Genomic DNA, 24,312 nt, shown 5'->3' with positions numbered 1-24,312 from the left:
AAATGTCCTGGTAGTTTGCGAGTTCCCGATAATGTTGTTTTCAGAAGTTCGTGCCCAACATTCCGCTAAAATTTGACTTTCTGACGGTGTGGTAATTGGTGTATTAACATTTTGTTGATAAACAAATTGGTGGGGGTTTCCGAAATGTTGTGGCGGTCCGTAACCCGCGAAACCGCCTTGAGGCGGTCCGTAACCCACAAAACCAACTTGAGGAGGTGCGAAACCGCCTTGTGCCGGTCTGAAACCGAAACCGAAATTTTTTTTTGAGAATAATTTTGTTGGGATAATTTGGCCGGGTGAAATTTTGTTAGGGAATAGAAGATGATCCCGACATCGGAATGACAATGTTGTGTTGTGCGGTATCGTGAAGTAACAAATTCACATAACATTATCGACGTTGTGTGAAGGTTGTTCGGTATTTTGTTCTTGTTTTTGTTTGGTGGTGACATTTTTGAGGGTTGGAATGAGATAGTGAAAGAATTTGAGATATTGTTTGAAATTAGATAGTGTTTGTAGTGTTTAGAATGAGATAATGTATAAAATGAGGTAGTGTTTATATAAAGGTTGTAAAAGACGCGAGTCGGTGACGCATCAGCCATGCCTAAAAAACGACAAGTCAGACGCAACGGGGACGCAACGGATGTTGACTAACGTTGACTTTTTAAAATAGTTTTATCAAATATATATTTATATATAATATTATATAGATTTAATCTTAAAATATAAACTATATTTACAATAAACATGAACAATTAACAATTATTAATAATATTACAAAAAAATAAAAAAATAAATACCGACTTTGACTGAATTTGATCGACTTTTTTCGAATTTGACTGAATTTTTTCGACTGTGATCAACTTTTTACCTTTGACCGACTTTTTAGCAACGACGCATCGGCCAAGTCGGCCGACTTTTGCTACACTGGTTTATATAGAAAATAATAAGTTTTTCAATAAAAAGAAAATATATATATATATATATATATATATATATATATATATATATATATATATATATATATATCCGTTAATGGGTAACGGCTCTATTTCACTTTTTTTATTCCAAAAACCATAACAAACGGACCACACTTAGTCATGCAACCTTTCATTGCATAGCATATTGGAGCACAGTGGATCAACGGCGCCAGCAATTGCGGCCGCTAGCAACGGCGCCACTCCAATGGCGGCCCGAAGAAGCCCCAACGGCCGGTTGAGGGTCCGATAAAAGTGGTCTTAGATGGTTTGTTTTTACTGGAATTTTTACATACTTGCTCACTTGTTAGATTCTTTGTTTTTACGGAAAGTTTTACATATATTTGTTATTTTATTAATGCCTGATCGTAACATATAACCTGCCCACTTTGTGGATGGCTTGACTTAATTAGATGTCATTACAAATATTTGTTAAAATCTAGTTAATTAAATAAAGCTCCTCTCACTTTTATCGTTTATATTACTTGAATTATATATTTGTTTACTCGTTTATTTTCAGAATATTATTTTTAAACTTATCATGTTACTTTTGTTTATTATTGTTAATATTCGATTTTGATTCTTTAAAAAGTTAATTTATATATAGAGACAAAAATAATATTTTCTTTTAGAAAAATGTTAACCATATTCCTTACATTAATACTTAAGTCTTTGAAATTTAATATTTTGCATATTTAAAGCTCATCATTTCCATGAATATAATAGTTTTACTAATTTAATAATAGAAAGCGAGTTTTAACAAAGGAAAATAGTAACTTTATCTAGTTAACTTGAGTTTATAGAGTTTTAAATGAAATACTACTATTGCTCTAATGACCAAAGAGCCAATGACTTAACGGTATTAAGAGATGAGTGTGTGAGTTTGAATTTAAAAATAAAAAATAAAATAAAAACTATTGCTCTAATGACTATGATTAGTATTTTATATGAATCTTTTTAATTGAGGAATAAATATTTTAGATAAAAGGAGTATGACAACAACGTACAGTAGTTTAGATATTTATTATATTTATATTTATATTCAACCCCTAAATATATGGTTTTAATATATGTTCTTTTGAAATCTATACTTGACTTGATCAAATGTACCATAATGTAGTAAATTAAGGTAGCGTATATCAAAAAAAAAAAAAAAAAAACAAAAAAACAAAAAACAAAAAAAAAAAAAAAATCTGTTATAATTCAGTAGGCTTATAACTACCTTTAGTGGTTTGATTCTTGATGTTATAATTCAGTAGGCTTATAACTACCTTTAGTGGTTTGATTCTTGATTTAGAATACTAATAATGAAGTGTAAAAACAAAGATGATAATGGAGAGAAAGAAAGAAACACTTTGTAAGTGTGAGAAATGGTGCAAGTTTAATGCTTGCATTCATGAGTATTTATAGCCTAAAATCTCAATATAAAAATACATACTTTGTGTACCAAAATTGACTATATGTATACACCAAAATTGACTATCCATATCTATATTATTATTATTATTATAACACTCCCCCTTGGATAGCAATTTTATTTTGTTGAAGATCAACTATAAATTACTGCCTCGTTAAAAACCTTGCTAAAGAAAACTCAGTGGGAAAAAACTTTAGCTAAGGGAAAAAGAGTGCAGCATGGAGTTGACTCCCCCTCAAGTAGACATCGCTTCAGCTGTTACATCTTTTGAACATGTCTCATGCCAATGTTATGAACGTGTGTTCTGAAAATAGCAGTTGGAAGTGCTTTCGTGAAAAGATCAGCAGAGTTTTTGCTAGATTGCACATATCTCATTTCAATCTGGTTGTCCTTAATGAGATTTTGAGTGTATGAGAAGAATCTAGGTGGTATGTGTTTTGTTCGGTCACTTTTGATATACCCTTCTTTCATCTGTGCTATGCAAGCTGCATTATCTTCATAGATAGTTGTTGGACTTTTATCGCGTTCTAGTCCACAAGAATCAGTAATGAGTTGTGTCATTGATCTCAACCAAAAACATTCTCGAGTAGCTTCATGTAATGCAATCACTTCGGCATGATTTGACGATGTAGCAACAAGTGTTTGTTTTTGAGAACGCCATGATATTGCAGTACCTCCATTTAGGAATACATATCCAGTTTGAGATTTAGCTTTATGTGGATCAGATAAATAACCTGCATCTGCATAACCAACCAAATCTTGTTTTGATTCGTTAGAATAAAATAATCCTAAATCAGTAGTTCCTCGAAGGTATCGAAATATGTGTTTGATCCCATTCCAGTGTCTTTTGGTAGGAGCAGAGCTGAACCTTGCCAACAAATTAACTGCAAAAGAAATGTCAGGTCTTGTACAATTTGTAAGATACATAAGAGCTCCAATTGCACTAAGATATGGTACTTCTGGTCCAAGAATGTCTTCTTGATCTTCACATGGACGAAATGGATCAGCTTCAACATTGAGTGATCTAACAACCATAGGAGTACTTAATGGTTTTGCCTTGTCCATATTGAAACGTTTCAAAATCTTTTCAGTATATGTTGTTTGATGTACAAGTAAACCATTAGGCATATGCTCAATTTGTAAACCAAGGCAATACTTGGTTTTTCCGAGATCTTTCATTTCAAATTCTTTCTTTAGAAGTTGAATGGCTTCATGGATCTCTTTATTTGTACCTATGATGTTAAGATCATCAACATAAACAGCTATGATCACATATCCGGATGTTGTTTTCTTAATGAAAACACAAGGGCAAGTAAGATTATTTTGTATACCCTTTGCTTATCAAGTAATCACTTAATCGGTTATACCACATACGTCCCGATTGTTTTAACCCATATAAAGATCTTTGTAATTTAATCGAATACATTTCTTTGGGTTTTGCATTTGATGCTTCTGGTACCTTAAATCCTTCAGGTATCTTCATATATATATCACTATCAAGTGATCCATATAGATAAGCAGTCACAACATCCATGAGATGCATTTCTAAATTTTTAGAAACTGCCAGACTGATTAAGTACCTAAAAGTAATTGCATCCATAACAGGAGAATAAGTTTCTTCATAATCAATTCCCGGTCTTTGAGAAAAACCTTGAGCTACAAGTCTAGCTTTATACCTTGTAACTTCATTTTTTTCATTTCTTTTTCGGACAAAAATCCATCTGTATCCTACAGGTTTCACATCTTTAGGAGTGAGAATGATGGATCCGAAAACTTTTCTTTTATTGAGTGATTCTAATTCAGCTCGTATTGCTTCTTTCCATTGAGCCCAATCATGTCTATTTTGACATTCAACCATAGATGTTGGTTCTGGATCATCATCATTATTCATGATGTCATATGCAACATTAAATGAAAATTTCTCATCAAGATTTTTCATTTCATTTCGGTTCCATAATATTTTTGAATATGCATAATTGATTGCAATTTCTGTATTGACATCATCAATCTCCTCTGCAGTAGGAGTACTGATTTGTGGTTCTTCTTGAACACTTTCTTTTACTTCATTATCAGCTGATTTTCTTTTTCGAGGATTTTTATCCTTTGAACCGATTGGTCTTCCACGTTTCTGACGTGGCAAAGATTCATGAGTGACGTTATTGCCAGCTTTTGGAATTTCAATTCGAGCTGGAGTATTTACTGCTGGTATATATGATTTTGTCACCGTTTTTGTATCTGTAAATGCATCAGGCAATTGATTTGCAAGTTCTTGTATATGCATTATCTTTTGAACTTCTGTCTCGCATTCTTTTGTGCGAGGATCAAGATACTTTAATTGAGGTTCACACCATGAAACATCATTTTCTTTATTTTTCATTTCTCCCCCTAATCTAGGGAACAATGTTTCATTAAAATGACAATCAGCAAAACGTGCTGTAAAAACGTCACCTGTCATAGGTTCAATATACCTTAATATTGAAGATGTTTCATATCCAACATATATTCCCAACCTCCTTTGAGGACCCATTTTTGTACGTTGTGGTGTCGCAATTGGAACATACACTGCACAACCAAATGTTCTAAGATGGGAAATATTTGGCTCTTGACCAAAAGCAAGTTGTAGGGGGGAATATTTATGACTTGCACTTGGTCTGATGCGAATCAATGCAGCAGCATGTAAAATTGCATGACCCCATATAGATACAGGGAGTTTTGTTCTCATTATCAATGGTCTAGCGATTAACTGTAAACGTTTAATCAATGACTCGGCTAAACCATTTTGTGTATGCACATGAGCAACAGAATGTTCAACAACAATTCCTATAGACATGCAATAGTCATTAAATGCTTGAGATGTAAATTCACCAGCATTATCAAGTCTCACCCTTTTAATGGTGTAATCAGGAAAATGAGCTCTCAATTTAATAATTTGGGCAAGAAATTTTGCAAATGCCACATTACGGCTTGATAACAGACAAACATGAGACCATCTGCTAGATGCGTCTATTAGAACCATGAAATATCTAAATGGTCCACATGGTGGATGAATTGGTCCACATATATCACCTTGAATTCTTTCAAGAAACATTGGTGATTCTTTCTCAACCTTAAGTGGTGAGGGTCTAGTTATCAATTTTCCAAGAGAGCAAGATGTACATGGAACCATTGTATCATGATGGATTTTTCTATCCTTTAGTGGATGTCCATGAGTACATTCAATAATCCTTTTCATCATTGTTGATCCTGGATGGCCTAATCTGTTATGCCATAAACTGAATACACCAGGATCAATATATTTTTCGTTAACTACCATATGTATTTCTGGTACATTTATATGTGTATAATGTAATCCAGAACTAAGTCTTGGCAGTTTTTCAACCACATGACTCTTGTCAGTGATACTTAAATATTTCTCATTTTCTGTTGTCACTGACTGATAATCATACCCGTTAAGGTATATGTCGGAGAAACTCAATAAATTTCTGCTTGACTTGGGAGAAAATAAGGCATCATTTATTAAAAATTTTGTACCATTTGGTAGTATGAAATTTGCCTTTCCTATCCCTTTTATCAAGTTAGCAGGTCCTGATATTGTATGTATAGTTCCTTCCGTTGGTTTTAGATCAATAAAATATTTCTCGGATTTAAGTATAGTGTGTGTAGTTCCACTATCTGCTATACAGAGATCTCCACCACTTGATTGATGTTGTATTCCAGCAAAATTCATATTGAACTTCATATATAAGAAATAAATAGTGAGTACATTAATATTACACAATATTTTAAACGCAAATAGATAGTACTGAAACATTTAGCAAACATAATGACAAAGACAGACGATATTAAATCGTTTATTTTTCAAAAGACACACAACTTAAACATTCAAGAAATCTTCATATAAATCAGATGGTTTCTCAGTGACTGTTGGATCAATATTATCCACAAAATTTACTTCCTTTTCTTTACCTTTCAGCGAATCCTGATACATCTTAACAAGATGTTTAGATGTTCGGCAAGTATTAGCCCAGTGGCCCATTCTACCACATCTGTAGCAAGATTCTTCAGAATTTTTAGAAGAATTTTCTTCAACATCTTGTTTAATGGGCTTGTTTTGTGGTTGATATTTATATTTTCGTAGATTACTATTTCTTTGACCACCACGGCCACGACCACGACCACGTCCACGCCCATTACCATTACCATAAGGATGGTTTCTACCATAGTTATGGCTTTTGGCATGATGATGGTGATGGTTATTATAACCACGACCTTGCCCGCGTCCTTGTCCCTGTTTATAATTATTTGCAGTATTTGCTTCAGGGATTGCAAGTGTACCAGTAGGACGGGATTGCTGATTTTTCATTAATAGCTCATCATTTTGCTCTGCAACTAAGAGATATGAATTAAGTTCAGGATATGTTTTGAACTTTAGCATTCTCAAATTTCTTTGCACTGTGATGTTTGCAGCATTCATTGTGGAGAAAGTTTTCTCCATCATGTCTGCATCACTAATTTCATGTCCACAGAATTTAAGTTGTGAACATGTATTATACAGAGCTGAGCTGTATTCATTTACTTTCTTAAAGTCTTGGAACCTTAATGTTCTCCATTGTTCCATTGCAGCTGGAAGTAAAATTTCTCTTTGATTATTGAATCTGCTTTTGAGACCTTCCCATAAAACATGGGGATCTTCTACAGTCACATAATTATTTTGTAAGCATTCATCAATATGTTGATGAATAAAGCAACATGCCGTAGCTTGTTCTTTTTCAGAACAAGTGTTGTTTTCATTTATGGTTTCAAGAATGCCCATTGATTTAAGATGCATTTTTACTTTTATAACCCATGGCATGTAGTTGTTTCCAGTTGATTCTAAAGGAGTAAATTTAAGCTTTTCCAGATTCGACATTTTCTATTATCAAAAATTAAAACAAACATCATGATAAATTAGAGTCAATTTATATTCATAAGTATATAAACATTAAACATAAATTTAATATAACATAAATGATAAGTAGGTGACAGTGTCGACCATGTGTAAGCAATCATAAATAAATGTTATATAACAAAAATATAAATATTAGTAAACATAAATGAAAATTTGGCGACAGTGTCGACCATATATTTTTTCAGGTGGTATAACCGACCTATATCATTCTGGTGGTATAACCGACCATATATCATTTTGGTGGTATAACCGACCATATATCATTTTGGTGGTATAACCGACCATATATCATTTTGGTGGCAGAGCCAACCATATTTAGTATTAAGATTATCGTGCTGATAACGTGTTATAATTCAGTAGGCTTATAACTACCTTTAGTGGTTTGATTCTTGATGTTATAATTCAGTAGGCTTATAACTACCTTTAGTGGTTTGATTCTTGATTTAGAATACTAATAATGAAGTGTAAGAACAAAGATGATAATGGAGAGAAAGAAAGAAACACTTTGTAAGTGTGAGAAATGGTGCAAGTTTAATGCTTGCATTCATGAGTATTTATAGCCTAAAATCTCAATATAAAAATACATACTTTGTGTACCAAAATTGACTATATGTATACACCAAAATTGACTATCCATATCTATATTATTATTTTGTGTACCAAAATTGACTATATGTATACACCAAAATTGACTATCCATATCTATATTATTATTATTATTATAACAAAATCAAATTATTGGGGTTTTATTTGGTGTAATTATTGTACTATAGCTAGTTTTTTTCATTTCTTTTTCGTTCAAGCAATGGTGTCTTTCGTAGGGTTTTTTTTTATATAGTATGTTTGTTTGAATAGATGCAATCTATCTATGACCATATACATCTTACGTCAGATAGGAGATTACCATCCTCTTGACAAGAGTATTACTAGTGTTGTTGTGTCTCATTCATATAAAGGGTCACATTAATTTCTAGAAAAGCCATTTTCATTATTATGTTCATTTTATACATGATAAAACTTCAAATAGTTTAATTTCGAACTATCAATAGTAAACTTTTCTCGATATATTTTGAACAGCTTAAGCTTACTTTTATTAGCTTACGACAAAAGGAAAAAAAAAAAATAGAGCAAAGAGATCGTCATACCTCATACAATCATAGTGGATAGAGATGAATTCGTAATTATCCTTTTTCCGTGCTTTGAAGAAAAAGATACGTAGTAGTACATTAATTGATACTATACTCTTATATAACTTAGGATTGACTTTTTGGTCAAATATATCACTTGTAGGCCACCCTGCAGACGGCAATCGAGAAACGGTGTAATCCAGGCCATCCTAATGGAAGTTGAGAAATTGATAAGTTTCGACTTCCAGATTTTTGTTAAACAACGAACATCTTGTCGACTTGGTCAACGTGAATTCTTCGAATTAAAAAATAGAAAAAGACACCATAATTTTATCATTTTGATTTTTTTTAAAAATAAATCATGCTAGAAAAAGTTATCTAAAAATTTATAATAAACAATTACTATCGTATTTTAAGAAAAAAATATATTATATAATAAAGTAACAATTTTTCTAATAACAACCGTAAGAATTGTGTCATTAAGAGGTTAGGAGATGCTAGAAAAACTATATTAATATGAACCAGTTTCTAAAAAATAATCATCCCATGTATCATCATGTTTTTATTAACTTAATTTTTATTGACAACTTTAAGATTGTCGTTAAAAAATAAAAAAAAATCGGCACTCCTTTACATTAAAGGAGGTGATCTTCACACATTCATTTTTTGATTCATGTATAACGAACCCTTAATTATAATTATAATAATAATTCTAATTATTATTTATTAGTATTAAATATAATTGGGCCAACTGAATAAAGTAAATTAGCTGTTAGTTTAACGTGTAGCTTAATTTGAGGGGTCTTGATACAAATAGTTAGAATGTGGGCTACCAAATATCTACTGTATTTGGGCCAATTGGTAATGTATGTGTTTGTTGGACTTTAAGGATCTCAATGCCATACGCAACTGAAAGGGGCTCAAGTGCGTAACTGTAACAAACAAATTATTATTATCCTATCTTCTATTACCATAACAAAATCCTCTCCTCCCATTGGCTAAAAACTTATTGTTCATACTATTCATAAACAATTCCGCTAAAGTCAACTAAAGTGAACAGGTCAAACATCCAACACATGCAAGCTTCATTTATATTATACTACTACAATTTATTTAATTTATTCATATGCTACTACAATTTATTTAATTTACTCATGCTGTATTATTTGCTTGCAACTTGCAACTTCCAAGAGTCAATAAAAGGACATTCTCCCATCCTTATTGTTTTATCTTTTCTGCCATGATGTTGCTTTATCCTTTTTTATACGCCACATGCTTCCTTTTTTTATAAGCCACCTTCGTTAACTTTTCCATTTGCTTTATCTTCACTCCAACCCCATTTACTCCCCAGGTGACTTTTTAATTTGTTCTTTAATTCTTCTATTTGTTTGTGACCGTCATCAGCGATTTATGATTTCACCCTAATAAGTTACGATTTTCGTTGGTACGCTTCTTGCTATTGATAATTTCTCCTTTCAACTTAATAAGTTAAGGTTTTTGTTGGTTCATATGTTGCGATTGATGTTGGTGTTTGAAGGATCTGCTTTCTTCCTTCTTTTGGCTTCCGACGGTAGTTTAATGCTAGAATTTTATGGTTCATTGTCTCTAAACAAAATTAAGTTATGTAGATGTGTAATTTGTTAAAAAAGTGAGATTTCAAATATTTAATATTTTTATTATGATTATGATTGCATGAATTTAAGATTGATAAAATTGATATATAAAACACTGGTTGAACAATTATATGCTGACTAAGTTCTTTCATCAGGTTATGAATTTGTGAAACTATCTTGCTCATTCATATTAAGTCAACTATCATCCATGAATTGTTAAATCATTTACCTAATTTGATTATTTAATGAGAGTTTGGTTGTTAATTTTAGGTGAATTTAACGAATGAGAACGTGTTGCTGCTGGAAACTGTTAATAAGCTTAAACGTGATGTCGCTAAGGTAATATTATACCTGATTGTGTTGCTATTTCAGTGTATTAAGAATCAAGATAAAGAATATCATTATATATACTCCAACTGATTAATAAATAGATTGAATTGAAGTGTTATAATACTCGTAGCTCGTAAAATTTATAGAAGGATGATGTATAGACTGGATAAACAATTGTTTGTTGATTTTCTGTGAAAATACTTTTAATTTTAATGTTTAGAGAGTTGACTAGATTTGTATATTTGTATATGTCATTTGTGTAAGATGAAGCAACATTGTTATTGGCTTATCACATTAGTCTTATAATATACACACTACAGTATATTTTTAGGGTTGTAGTCATCACATGAACTCCCTTCTTATTATATTTCTTCGTATTCGTTAATCCCATGAATATAATATGACAACTGGAATAAGAAAATTGAAACATTCCAATTTAAACTAAAGCTATAATCTTTTATCCGATTTAATCTATTCGGACCTTTGTCTTTTTGATTATAAAGACCCCAAGATTAATGCTTTATATGAAAGGTATAGAAGTATAAAAATAGATATTGATATTGATGATAATGGTTTGGGTCATATTAAAGTAATATGATTCACTTGCAAGATGCCTCAGTAGTGAATATTGCAATGGGTATGTAAGATGAATTTATTGTGTACTTTTTGATCGATACTTATAACCATGCCTGGTATGTTAAACATACTAGGCATGGTTAGATGATTCGCAGACGGTTGACTTAGCTGCTTATAATGACTCATTGTTCTGCAATGAGAATCTTGATAGTCATGACCTTTTTGGTAACTCAAAGGTAAACCATGGTTCTCTATCTAAGTCTAATATCAAGACCAATGATGAACCAGGAACCAGTATTGGTGCGAGTTATGCTGATCTTGACAATTTAGACCTAGGTACACCACTAGATTTCAACCTTTCGGTAAGCTTGCTATCCTTTCAGCTCTTGAAACATTAATTTATATATTTGCATGCGAATAAGGGCTGATTCGCAGAAAAGTTAAAACCTTTTTGATAATGGGTTTATGTAACATGTGCAAACTTCAAGCAAAATTGAAACTTTTATGCAAAAACAAGTAAAGTAGCATACATTTGTGGGAAATTTTATCCATTTTGTGGGAGTTATTCATTTATATTATTACTTGTAACTTATGTTATAATCATATATGTGCAGGACTTGCAATTTACATCACAAGACAGTATTTTTGGCCGGTTAGAGCGGATATAAGTAAAGAAATGATATGGGTTATTGAGGGACATTTATGTTTCTTTTCAATTAAATGCATATGATGATACGGTGCTCTCTTTTTGAAATGACTTTCTTTTAAATATGATGCTAGTCAGCTGGTGTACGGGGCATGGCAATGAAGTCTCGGGACTCGGTTTTAAGTTTGTGATATCTAAATTACTATATGTATGTATAGTAGTAATCTGCTTTGTAACTTGTATCTGCTATGGTAAGCTGGTGTTCATACACCTTTCTTTATGGCTATTTACAAGATAACTTGATGTGACAAGTAGTCGTGACTATTGGGTTGTGTTTTTATGTTTAATGGGTTAAGTGATAAGTTTTTAACGTTAAATATTTTCGCATGTAACATAACTTTGTAATGAATATCGCATACAATTATAAGCAGCGAAGCGCGCACCCTTACGCTCTTGTTGGTAACATGAGGCATAGATTTAAATTTCTTAATGGTATAATGAGTAAAGCCAAAGCAGCAGTAGTATTTATATCATTGTTGCCTGTTGGGTGTGGCTAACTCTCCACGAGATAATTGTATGATTTTTCAATGAAAAAGGATGCCAACGGATAGAGTACATTACATAGCATTAAATAGTTCTTTTCAGGGATTGACGACTTAGCCATTCGGTGACTTTGGCACTGGAAGTTCCCCAAATGAGTACTGTCGGGTCAGGTGGAAATAGAAGCAGATTCGAGTCGCGTGAATGGATACTCTGAGATAGAGTGAGAAAAATTGAATTTGATTGATTCAACTTATAAGATTTTGGAACAACTAAGAAAATTACAAAAATGAAACTATAAATTTTGAACAACAAGATTTTTTCTAAATGAAAATATATAGAAAATGTGTTCTTATTAAGGTGTTTACATATAAGTCCTGTAAGTTGCAGGTATTAAAAGGAAAGTGTAGGCCAGAGCATTTGTATATTTAGTAGAAATGCTATGCTTACAAAAGTTTTACAAAAATTTTCTTACTAAATGATGTGTCGCGAATAGAAAAAAGAGAGAGATTGGAGAGTGGGTTAAGCATAGCCAATATAATGCAAACACGTCACTTTATAACTTCAATTCTTTTGTAAATTTTTATTTTTAAGTCTAAAATTCCTCTTTGGACAGCGTCGCTCTTCTTCTGGGATTCATGCATTATATTCATTAGTCATAGCTACACGTACTTCTTATGGCTTATCTTTTTCACGGCGTCAGTATGCCACTGAAATCATTGAGAGGGCTGGTATGTCCCCAAGTCACCCTTGTCGGACCCCGGTTGAACCGCGTACCAAACTCACTAGTCATGGCCCTCCTGTCAAGGATCCGACTCTGTATCGGAGCTTTGCCGGAGCATTACAGTATCTCACTTTCACCAGACCAGATATTTCATATGCCGTTCAGCAAGTTTGTCTCTTCATGCATGATCCACGGGAACAGCACATGCACGCCCTCAAAAGGATCATTCGCTACATTCCGGGTACTACCGATTTAGGTCTACAGCTATATGCATCATCGCCTACCACCTTAGTTGCCTACTCTGATGCTAATTGGGCCGGTTCCCCACCACTAGACGGTCCACCTCCGGCTACTGTGTCTTTCTCGGCAACAACCTTCTATCTTGGTCATCTAAGTGGCAATTCACGCCCTCTCGCTCCAGTGCAGAAGCGGAATAACGTGGGCTTGCTAATGTTGTTAATGTTGTTGCCGAGACGTGCTGAGTTCGTAATCTTCTTCGCGAGCTACAGTCATCTGCCACCCTAGTTTACTACGACAACGTCAGTTCGGTCTGCCTTTCCACCAATCCTATTCAGCACCAACGGACCAAACACATTGAGATTGACATCCATTTTGATCGCGACCTTATTGCTCAGGGTCAGGTTCATGTCTTACATGTCCTGTCCAGATGCCAGTTCACACTTTTCTTCACCAAGGGTTTGCCATTTGCTCTTTTGACGAGTTCCGATCCAGTTTGAGCCTTTGACGCACTCCTGCTCCAACTGCAGGGGATGTTAGACCATAGATTTATGTCATCCCACTTAGTTTGGTTTTTGGGCTCAACCCTCTTGTTCATGTTAGGGTTATCGGCTATTTAAGCAACCCTTCGTATGCATTGCAGAATCAATAAAACATATCACTCTTTATATCTCAACACATAATTACTTAAACTTTTGCCATTCAGTGATATGTAGAATAAATCAAAGGGTCATTGGCCCAATGATATCGAAATGCCCTTTAACCATGACGTTATGGGTTCAAGTTCAAAAAATGAGTTGCGTTTCCAAAAATATGAACAAACGGTTAGCCAAAAAGTTTGAAAAATAGACTAAAACTCAGAACCAAACTCGGGAAATAAATCACACGGAGTTTATACATATATATACTTCTCATACTAGCAATTCAGTTATGTGAAAAAGTTAGTTAGGTTCACTATGATCATTTGAGTTCTAACACCAAACAAAATAAACAGTTAATCAAGTGCACATCCTAGCTATCATCAGTTAGACAATATAATGGAGCTAAATGCATCAATAAACAATAATATACTGATATTAAATAATTTGGTGATGCACTCATTGTACAAGATGATAATTAAGCACAATGAATAATATAAATCAGCTAACCATCTCCTAAAACAAGCAGAGAGTCACAAAACACTAACAAGTTTCATAGACACAAAACGAATGAACCGAAAAGGTACAAAAAGAAAAGGGCATTTGATTGATACTTTGATCAATTGATCATGTTGCCATAGGTAGTTATTTAGCTTCACCATTGCCATAAGGCTTAGTTGACTTTGCTGACTTCCGCTTTAATACAACAATCCATGTAAACGCTTCTAAAACCAAAGCGATTATACCCAAAGAACTGATCACAATTATATAAGTTGTTTTCCATTTACTTGCAGGTAACAGGATCTTAAGACCCTTGAACACATTCAGTACACCAAGAACAATTACTCCATATCCTGTTCCATGATGGTATATATTCCAGTAAAATCTGAATCTGTGCCCCTTTTTCGGTCTCAAGAACAAGGCCATAACCTATATAAACACGTACCCATTTCCATAGAAGATTACTCATTTTGTTCCAATAATGCAAACGGTGTCACTACAACTTAAAACACAAGATATTGAACCATCATTGTGCTACTTAAACTTACAATGTAAGTCATGAGCAGTGTTCAAAATATATACCTTACGTCCCAATAAAAACTGTTCAAGTTTGACTTTTTAGGTCTTTCTTTATCAATGATATTTTATGGAAATTATATGAATGGATTGAGTTTCAAATGTATTTTTTATTGTATAATTTTTATCAGGTATTATATAACACAAACAAAATAAATAAAAGTCAAAGTTAATTGAGAAAGACTTTGATAATTCAAATGAAATATCAAAATTTGACTTTTGAGGTCATAGGTACTATTTTTTGACCTTACAAGTCAACGTAAGGTCAAAATTTATATTTTTGAAAAGTAAGAGTTACCTGAAGTGTTGCAAGACAAAACAAAGCAATTCCGATGTTCCGGTGACCGGAATATATAACACCCTTTGATTTGCTTCCTAATTTGAGTCCGGTCCCCCAACCAGCAACACCAATAGCATAAGCGGATACTTGCAAGAACCCATGTATGTAAAACCATGTCGGATCAGCTTCCGGAAAAGTTCTCAAGTATCTAGCTATCATTATGCCCACCGGAAAAAGTATTCCCCAACTCACTGCATTCAGTATCCCATGAATCTAATCCAAAAAAAAAAAAAAATTAAAATTGTCACTCAATAAAATTTCTATATTAATATCTAGAAAAACAAATTGATTGTCAAATAGACCAAGTTTAAAATCAACTTGTTTGAAATATGAAGTCAAAGAGGATTCAACCAAAAATAATAATATAACCAAGCAACAAAATTTTGCATTACTAGATCCACTGATTTTATTAACATCTGTCAGAAATATAGGTTGAAGATTTGCTAGTGTGACAAAAAAATACGGATATATAACTAGATCAATGACAACTTAACTTAGCAAAACGAATAAGGTTTTTCATGTTCAAGCTACCGTTACAAAACAATCCTCTTTCATGTTCAAGCTACCGTTAACAAAACAATCCTCTTTCATGTTCAAGCTACCGTTACAAAACAATCCTCTTTCTCGGACCGTAATATCCTCACCTATATGACAAAAAAAATTATTTTTTGACCTGCTTTTTCCAACTTTTTTAACTTAGGATTCCCCGCACAACATATCATCCTAAAAGGTTATCTATTTTATTTTTGTCAAAAGTGTTTTTGCTCCAAAATCGCCTTTTCTTACGGTGTATAACATGGAAGGGGAGTATTTTTACAAATTACAATCCTTTTCATTGATGCTAGCGAGGTTTGAACTAAGACTACTTGACGATATGAGAATATAACGCAGAGAATAGACTCATTAAACTATACTCCCGCCTGAGATCTCACCACTCAAAAAATCCAAACTGCCTTTAGCATCCAAATTTCCGGGCAAAAAAGCATGTCTAGACGGTACACCACTGTCGGACACCGCGGCCCCCACCTGCCACACCTGATTAACCGTTGTTCCACCTAGCAACTCAACCGTAGCAAATATCCGAATTGAACCATCCTCATACTCTCCCCTCAAATCACTCACATCAAAATCCAACTTCCCTTCAACAATTCTTTCATAAGAAATAATATTAAACGTCTTAATAACTATCGATCCGTCAAACGCTTTGTACCCGACTAATGCTTGTGATCCTTCCATCCCATCGCTAGTCGGGTTTATAGCCCATGACACCCACCCGTCAGAAGTGCCGGGTGAGGCGATATAAGCGATATCCACCGTGTTATTTATGACCACAAGGCTCCAATGAAGGTAAGCGTTTAACTGTGGTAAGTCGATACAACGGTCGTATTTTTTACTGTTTGTGAATACTTGTGTCGCGCACGTGGGTTGCCCGTGCGATTGTTGGATGAATAAGATCAGTGATATGATTGTGAGAGCAAAAATGAAGGTGGCCATTTTTGAGAGTGTGTATGTGAAAAGTTTGATGAAATTTACGTTTAAATAAACATGATTGGAGAGTGACGTGGCAGATAGTGATTGGTTACGGGTGTCAGGCAAAATGTAACGTACACTAAAGGCATGAAATATGAAAAAGGTCCCATGTTTTTGGAGCTAATTATAACAATAAATACGCTTTCAGTTTTTTTTTTTCAAATAAAAAAAAAAACTAGAATTAAATAAAGGGAGGGTTTAATGAAAGGACTCGCAAGCAATGCTATATTTTTTTTTTTTTTTTTTCGGCTAAAAAACGATAGAACTATTATAACATAAAAAAAAAAAGCTCATCAAAAATGAGACCTCCTTTAAACTTACAAAGAAAGAAAACCGAGCTAACTAAACTAAAAACTATAACTAAGCTCGTAAAACCAACAAGGACAATGATCATGGACAAAGAATAACAGGGAAGATGGAAAACAATCAAAGCGAAACACGGGAGATTAAAATCCATCTAAACCGAAAGCTCCTCCGACAACAAGCGACAAAAGCAATTATGCATCTTTGATGAAAACGCCAAAAGATTTCCTCTCCGCACCTTGAACCAATTTCTTCTTTCTCTCCTTCCTCGGCCTTTTAATACGCTCCGATTCGGGAGGCGGTTTGCTAGAATTAACGTCGCCCTTTTGAACTCCTTCCATATTATCCATAACCTCGTAAAAAGCCGCAATAGAGTCGTTCACGTTTTTATCTTTAGACCCCGAAAAAATAAACGTATTACTAATAAGCCCGTTACAAGAAGTTGGCCCGTTAACCCCATCGAGCTTCAATCCATCATTCAAAGCCTTGCTAGACCCCGCATCCATTGGGCCCAAAGAGGAAGGAAACAAAACATTAGTTCCACCATCGTTCGTTAACCTAGATTCAACGTTGCAAGCAGAATTAAAGGTGACGAAAGATGTCCCTTATTGTACAACGCTAGAACCAGCAGAAGGACCAAAATCCATATCGATCCCTGAACAGTTAACAACTGGAGCATCACAAACAACTTTCGACACCAACTCCAGAACTGAAGCATCCGGTTCAACCTCAAGCTCATCACCGGAACCAGAAGTCGGATCTGAATCTAAGACTGTCGGAATGGGAATGCAAACACTAACGTCAAACAAGTCCTCAACCGCCGGCGAATTCAAATCCGGGACAAACTCGTTCACCTCTACACCATTAACCGAAGATCTATGGTCTAAACAAACAAAACTAACGTTATTTTGCCGAAAAACCTTCCAAGATTTCCAACACTTTTTATGGCACGATTGACCCAAGCAAGGGAACTCCAAACCATCCTCCATTGCTTTATTAACCTTCGCAGAGACACAATCAAGATTAGTGGGGTAAGACAATTCTGTGTCCAAAATAACACTCGGAACATCGGCAACGACAACACTAGGACTATCACCCATCGGTAGGACATTCCCTTCACAAACGGCTCTGTTAGAATTAATCAAATTCAACGAGGTAAATTCGTCATTAAAGATTCGATCGCACATATCTGAAGGGATTTCGTTAACACGAATAAAAAAAGATTCTGATCCTAAATTGTTCTTAAAAAACCAAAAGCAATGCTATAGAAAACCAAAAGGAAATCAAACTTAGTGAGCCAACGACAATGTAGTGACCCGAACTTTTCATGTTTATATATATATTAAATGAAATTTTTATTTACATGATTAAGTGTTTCCAACATGTTAAGCAATCAAACTTGTTAAGACTTGATTAATTGAAATAGGTTTCATATAGACAATTGACCACCCAAGTTGACCGGTGATTCACGAACGTTAAAACTTGTAAAAACTATACGATGACATATATATGGTTATATATATAGTTAACATGATTTTATTATAAGTATGTATCTCATTAGGTATTTTAACAATGAGTTATATACATAAAAATGAGACTATTAATTTAAGAAACTCGAAAACGATATATATAACGATTATCGTTATAACAACGTCTTACTAGGTACATATGAATCATATTAAGATATTGATACACTTGGTTAATTATGTTAAATTATAAGTAAATATATTATTAAGTGTATTAACAATGAAATACATATGTAAAAATAAGACTACTAACTTAATGATTTCGAAACGAGACATATATGTAACGATTATCGTTGTAACGACATTTAACTGTATATATATCATACTAAGATATATTATATATCATAATATCATGATAATATAACAATTTAAAATCTCATTTGTTATAATAAATAATGAGTTAACAACATTCAACAAGATCGTTAACCTAAAGGTTTCAAAACAACATTTACATGTAACGACTAACGATGACTTAACGACTCAGTTAAAATGTATATACATGTAGTGTTTTAATATGTATTCATACACTTTTGAAAGACTTCAAGACACTTATCAAAATACTTCTACTTAACAAAAATGCTTACAATTACATCCTCGTTCAGTTTCATCAACAATTCTACTCGTATGCACCCGTATTCGTACTCGTACAATACACAGCTTTTAGATGTATGTACTATTGGTATATACACTCCAATGATCAGCTCTTAGCAGCCCATGTGAGTCACCTAACACATGTGGGAACCATCATTTGGCAACTAGCATAAAATATCTCATAAAATTACAAAAATATGAGTAATCATTCATGACTTATTTACATGAAAACAAAATTACATATCCTTTATATCTAATCCATACACCAACGACCAAAAACACCTACAAACACTTTCATTCTTCAATTTTCTTCATCTAATTGATCTCTCTCAAGTTCTATCTTCAAGTTCTAAGTGTTCTTCATAAATTCCAAAAGTTCTAGTTTCATAAAATCAAGAATACTTCCAAGATTGCAAGTTTACTTCCAAGTTTTCTAAATCCATTCTAAGTAATCATCCAAGATCAAGAAACCTTTGTTACTTACAGTAGGTTATCTTTCTAATACAAGGTAATAATCATATTCAAACTTTAATTCAATTTCTATAACTATAACAATCTTATTTCGAGTGGAAATCTTACTTGAAATTGTTTTCGTGTCATGATTCTGCTTCAAGAACTTTCAAGCCATCCAAGGATCCTTTGAAGCTAGATCTATTTTTCTCATTTCCAGTAGGTTTATCCAAGGAACTTGAGGTAGTAATGATGTTCACAACATCATTCTATTCATACATATAAAGCTATCTTATTCGAAGGTTTAAACTTGTAATCACTAGAACATAGTTTAGTTAATTCTAAACTTGTTCGCAAATAAAAGTTAATCCTTCTAACTTGACTTTTAAAATCAACTAAACACATGTTCTATATCTATATGATATGCTAACTTAATGATTTAAAATCTGGAAACACGAAAAAACACCGTAAAACCGGATTTACGCCGTCGTAGTAACACCGCGGGCTGTTTTGGGTTAGTTAATTAAAAACTATGATAAACTTTGATTTAAAAGTTGTTATTCTGGGAAAATGATTTTTATTATGAACATGAAACTATATCCAAAAATTATGGTTAAACTCAAAGTGGAAGTATGTTTTCTAAAATGGTCATCTAGACGTCGTTCTTTCGACTGAAATGACTACCTTTACAAAAACGACTTGTAACTTATTTTTCCGACTATAAACCTATACTTTTTATGTTTAGATTCATAAAATAGAGTTCAATATGAAACCATAGCAATTTGATTCACTCAAAATGGATTTAAAATGAAGAAGTTATGGGTAAAACAAAATTGGATAATTTTTCTCATTTTAGCTACGTGAAAATTGGTAACAAATCTATTCCAACCATAACTTAATCAACTTGTATTGTATATTATGTAATCTTGAGATACCATAGACAAGTATACAATGTTTCAACCTATCATGTCGACACATCTATATATATTTCGGAACAACCATAGACACTCTATATGTGAATGTTGGAGTTAGCTATAAAGGGTTGAGGTTGATTCCAAAATATATATAGTTTGAGTTGTGATCAATACTGAGATACGTATACACTGGGTCGTGGATTGATTCAAGATAATATTTATCGATTTATTTCTTTACATCTAACTGTGGACAACTAGTTGTAGGTTACTAACGAGGACAGCTGACTTAATAAACTCAAAACATCAAAATATATTAAAAGTGTTGTAAATATATTTTGAACATACTTTGATATATATGTATATATTGTTATAGGTTCGTGAATCAACCAGTGGCCAAGTCTTACTTCCCGACGAAGTAAAAATCTGTGAAAGTGAGTTATAGTCCCACTTTTAAAATCTAATATTCTTGGGATGAGAATACATGCAGATTTTATAAATGATTTACAAAATAGACACAAGTACGTGAAACTACATTCTATGGTTGAATTATCGAAATCGAATATGCCCCTTTTTATTAAGTCTGGTAATCTAAGAATTAGAGAACAGACACCCTAATTGACGCGAATCCTAAAGATAGATCTATTGGGCCTAACAAACCCCATCCAAAGTACCGGATGCTTTAGTACTTCGAAATTTATATCATATCCGAAGGGTGTCCCGGAATGATGGGGATATTCTTATATATGCATCTTGTTAATGTCGGTTACCAGGTGTTCACCATATGAATGATTTTTATCTCTATGTATGGGATGTGTATTGAAATATGAAATCTTGTGGTCTATTATTATGATTTGATAATATATAGGTTAAACCTATAACTCACCAACATTTTTGTTGACGTAAAAAGCATGTTTATTCTCAGGTGATTATTAAGAGCTTCCGCTGTCGCATACTTAAATAAGGATGAGATTTGGAGTCCATGCTTGTATGATATTGTGTAAAAACTGCATTCAAGAAACTTATTTCGTTGTAACATATTTGTATTGTAAACCATTATGTAATGGTCGTCTGTAAACAGGATATTTTAGATTATCATTATTTGATAATCTACGTAAAGCTTTTTAAACCTTTATTGATGAAATAAAGGTTATGGTTTGTTTTAAAATGAATGCAGTCTTTGAAAAACGTCTCATATAGAGGTCAAAACCTCGCAACGAAATCAATTAATATGGAACGTTTTTAATCAATAAGAACGGGACATTTCAGTTGGTATCCGAGCGTTAGTCTTAGAGAACCAGAATTTTGCATTAGTGTGTCTTATCGAGTTTGTTAGGATGCATTAGTGAGTCTGGACTTCGACCGTGTTTACTTGAAAAATGATTGCTTAACAAATTTTGTTGGAAACTATATATTTTTAACATGTGAATATTATGTGATATATTAATCTCTTAACGTGTTTGATATTATGTGATATATGTCTACCTCTATAACAAGTCCCATTGACTCACCTAATAATAACGCAGAGTCGAATATATATTGGACTGATTCACAAGTTCCCGAAGAAGAACCGGAAGAAGAATCAGAACCGGAAGAAGAATCAGAACCGGAAGAGGAGGAACCGGAGGAGGAAATAGAACCGGTGGGGGAATTAATAAAACGATTAAGTAAAAGAAAATCCTCAACCAACCGATCAAGGTTAATTATGGTCAATGGTGTTTCCGCCAAGGAAGCAAAATATTGGGAGGATTACCAATTCTTCGATGAATCGGATTCCAACGAGAATTCCGATGATGTTATAGAAATTACCCCAACTGAATTTAAAAAGGAAAAAGAAAATAATAAGGGAAAGGGCATAAAAATAGAGAAATCTAATTCCAACCCCGATGAACTTTATATGTATCGTCAACCCCCGAAGCCCTTAAGTTGTAACAATGACCCGGGAACCTCTAAACCACCAGGTTTTTCTAAACCAATGTGGAAAACGACGGCTCGTATTAGGGGAACATCATATATCCCTAGAAACTTGGCAAAACGAACTAAAACCGAAGAAGAAGAAATGAGCGAGTCGGAATAAGATAGTTGTATTCGTGTGGTGTAATATATATAATATATTGTGCTTATGCTTTATTATATATGTAAAAATTGCTTGTATTAATAAGTATTTTTTTTATGAATCTAACTCTTGTCTATTTTACAGTATAAAAACACAAAATGGATAGACAACCCAATATTTTAAGAGACCTACCCGGAGACATGATTGATGAAATCTTGTCTAGAGTCGGTCAGAATTCCTAGGCACAACTATTTAAGGCGAGATCAGTTTGTAAGACATTCGAAGAATGTTCCAAGAATACCATGGTTTATAAAAGGCTTTCGTTCGAAAGATGGGGGATATCACATTGGGAAATCCATAAGTTACGATGTGTTTACTTTGACGCATATATTGCGGGGAACCCAAATGCTATTTTACGCAACGGGTTAAGAAATTATTTTGACTCAATATATCCGAATATAGGACTTCGTGATTTAGAAAAAGCGGCTAACATGCAACATAAAGAAGCATGTTATGCTTACGGATTAGTAATGTTCGCTTCTCACCAAAGTGAGAACAAGAACATCGGGCTACACCTATTAAACAAAACGTTCCCACAATTGACGGAGTCGGTAATTGGGGTAAGAAATGAGGTTTTTAGGTTATTACGAGACTGTTGGTCATTACGTAACCCTCGTCCCTTTGACGACGTTACAACACGCTGTCTTATCAACGGCCATAACGGTTATGTTCCACAAGACCAAGGATGGGAAGTAGTCCTAGTAAAACCAGAATGCATGACTTGTTTCTGGACGTATGAATTACGTGTCTTTATTGCCTTTGCTGAACGACTTGTGTACTAGCTAGAATTATCTTCACAACTACCTTGTATCAAAGTTATTGTGTGCTATATTTCATGCTTTATGTAAAATAAGCGGTATTGTAAGTTTGTAAAATATTATATAAAAGTTTGAACGCGAAATATTATTATAATTAGTTTTTCATATAGAATTGTAGTAGTTGAATTGTATATTAGCTACTAAGAATGAACTTAACGGGTAGGTACTACCCGAATTTAAACTTATAAAACGCTAATATGAAGAAAAAGCTTTTATAAATGAGTTCATATTATGCTACGAAATACTATTAACTACTCTTAATATTCTGTATGATTAACTTGTTCCATTTGACTATTTTGAAGGAAATGGCACCGACTACTCGACACACCGTGAATATGAATGAAGAGGAATTCCGTACTTTTCTAGCTTCAAACATAGCCGCAGTACAGGCTGCGCTACATACCAACAATAACCTTGGATCTAGCAGTACAGGAAATCGTGTAGGATGCACCTACAAAGAATTCACTGCCTGCAAACCTTTGGAATTTAATTGAACCGAAGGACCGATCGGATTGAAACGGTGGACCGAGAAGGTTGAATCGGTGTTTGCCATAAGTAAGTGTACTGAAGAGGACAAAGTGAAGTACGCTACGCATACCTTCACAGGTTCTGCGTTAACATGGTGGAATACCTACATAGAGCAAGTGGAACAAGATGATGCGTACGCACTACCGTGGTCAGCATTCAAGCACTTGATGAACGAGAAGTACCGTCCCAGAACCGAGGTCAATAAGCTCAAGACAGAACTTAGAGGGTTACGAAACCAAGGATTTGATATTACCACGTACGAAAGACGATTCACAGAATTGTGCCTATTGTGTCCGGGAGCGTTCGAAGATGAGGAAGAGAGGATCGACGCGTTTGTGAAAGGATTACCGGA

The 24,312-nt window shown here is 33.7% G+C and overlaps 1 pseudogene; it reads right to left on the bottom strand.

The window, feature by feature from the left end:
* Nucleotides 1-13,416: 13,416 nt before the first annotated feature.
* On the bottom strand, nucleotides 13,417-16,681 carry LOC139902435 (cytochrome b561 and DOMON domain-containing protein At3g25290-like; annotated as a pseudogene).
* Between the last annotated feature and the right edge of the window lie 7,631 nt (nucleotides 16,682-24,312).

Source organism: Rutidosis leptorrhynchoides, chromosome 3 (genome assembly GCF_046630445.1).
Source record: "Rutidosis leptorrhynchoides isolate AG116_Rl617_1_P2 chromosome 3, CSIRO_AGI_Rlap_v1, whole genome shotgun sequence".
Lineage (NCBI taxonomy): Eukaryota > Viridiplantae > Streptophyta > Magnoliopsida > Asterales > Asteraceae > Rutidosis > Rutidosis leptorrhynchoides.
The sequence above is the reverse complement of the archived record's forward strand: the minus strand, read 5'-3'. Positions and strand labels throughout refer to the sequence as shown.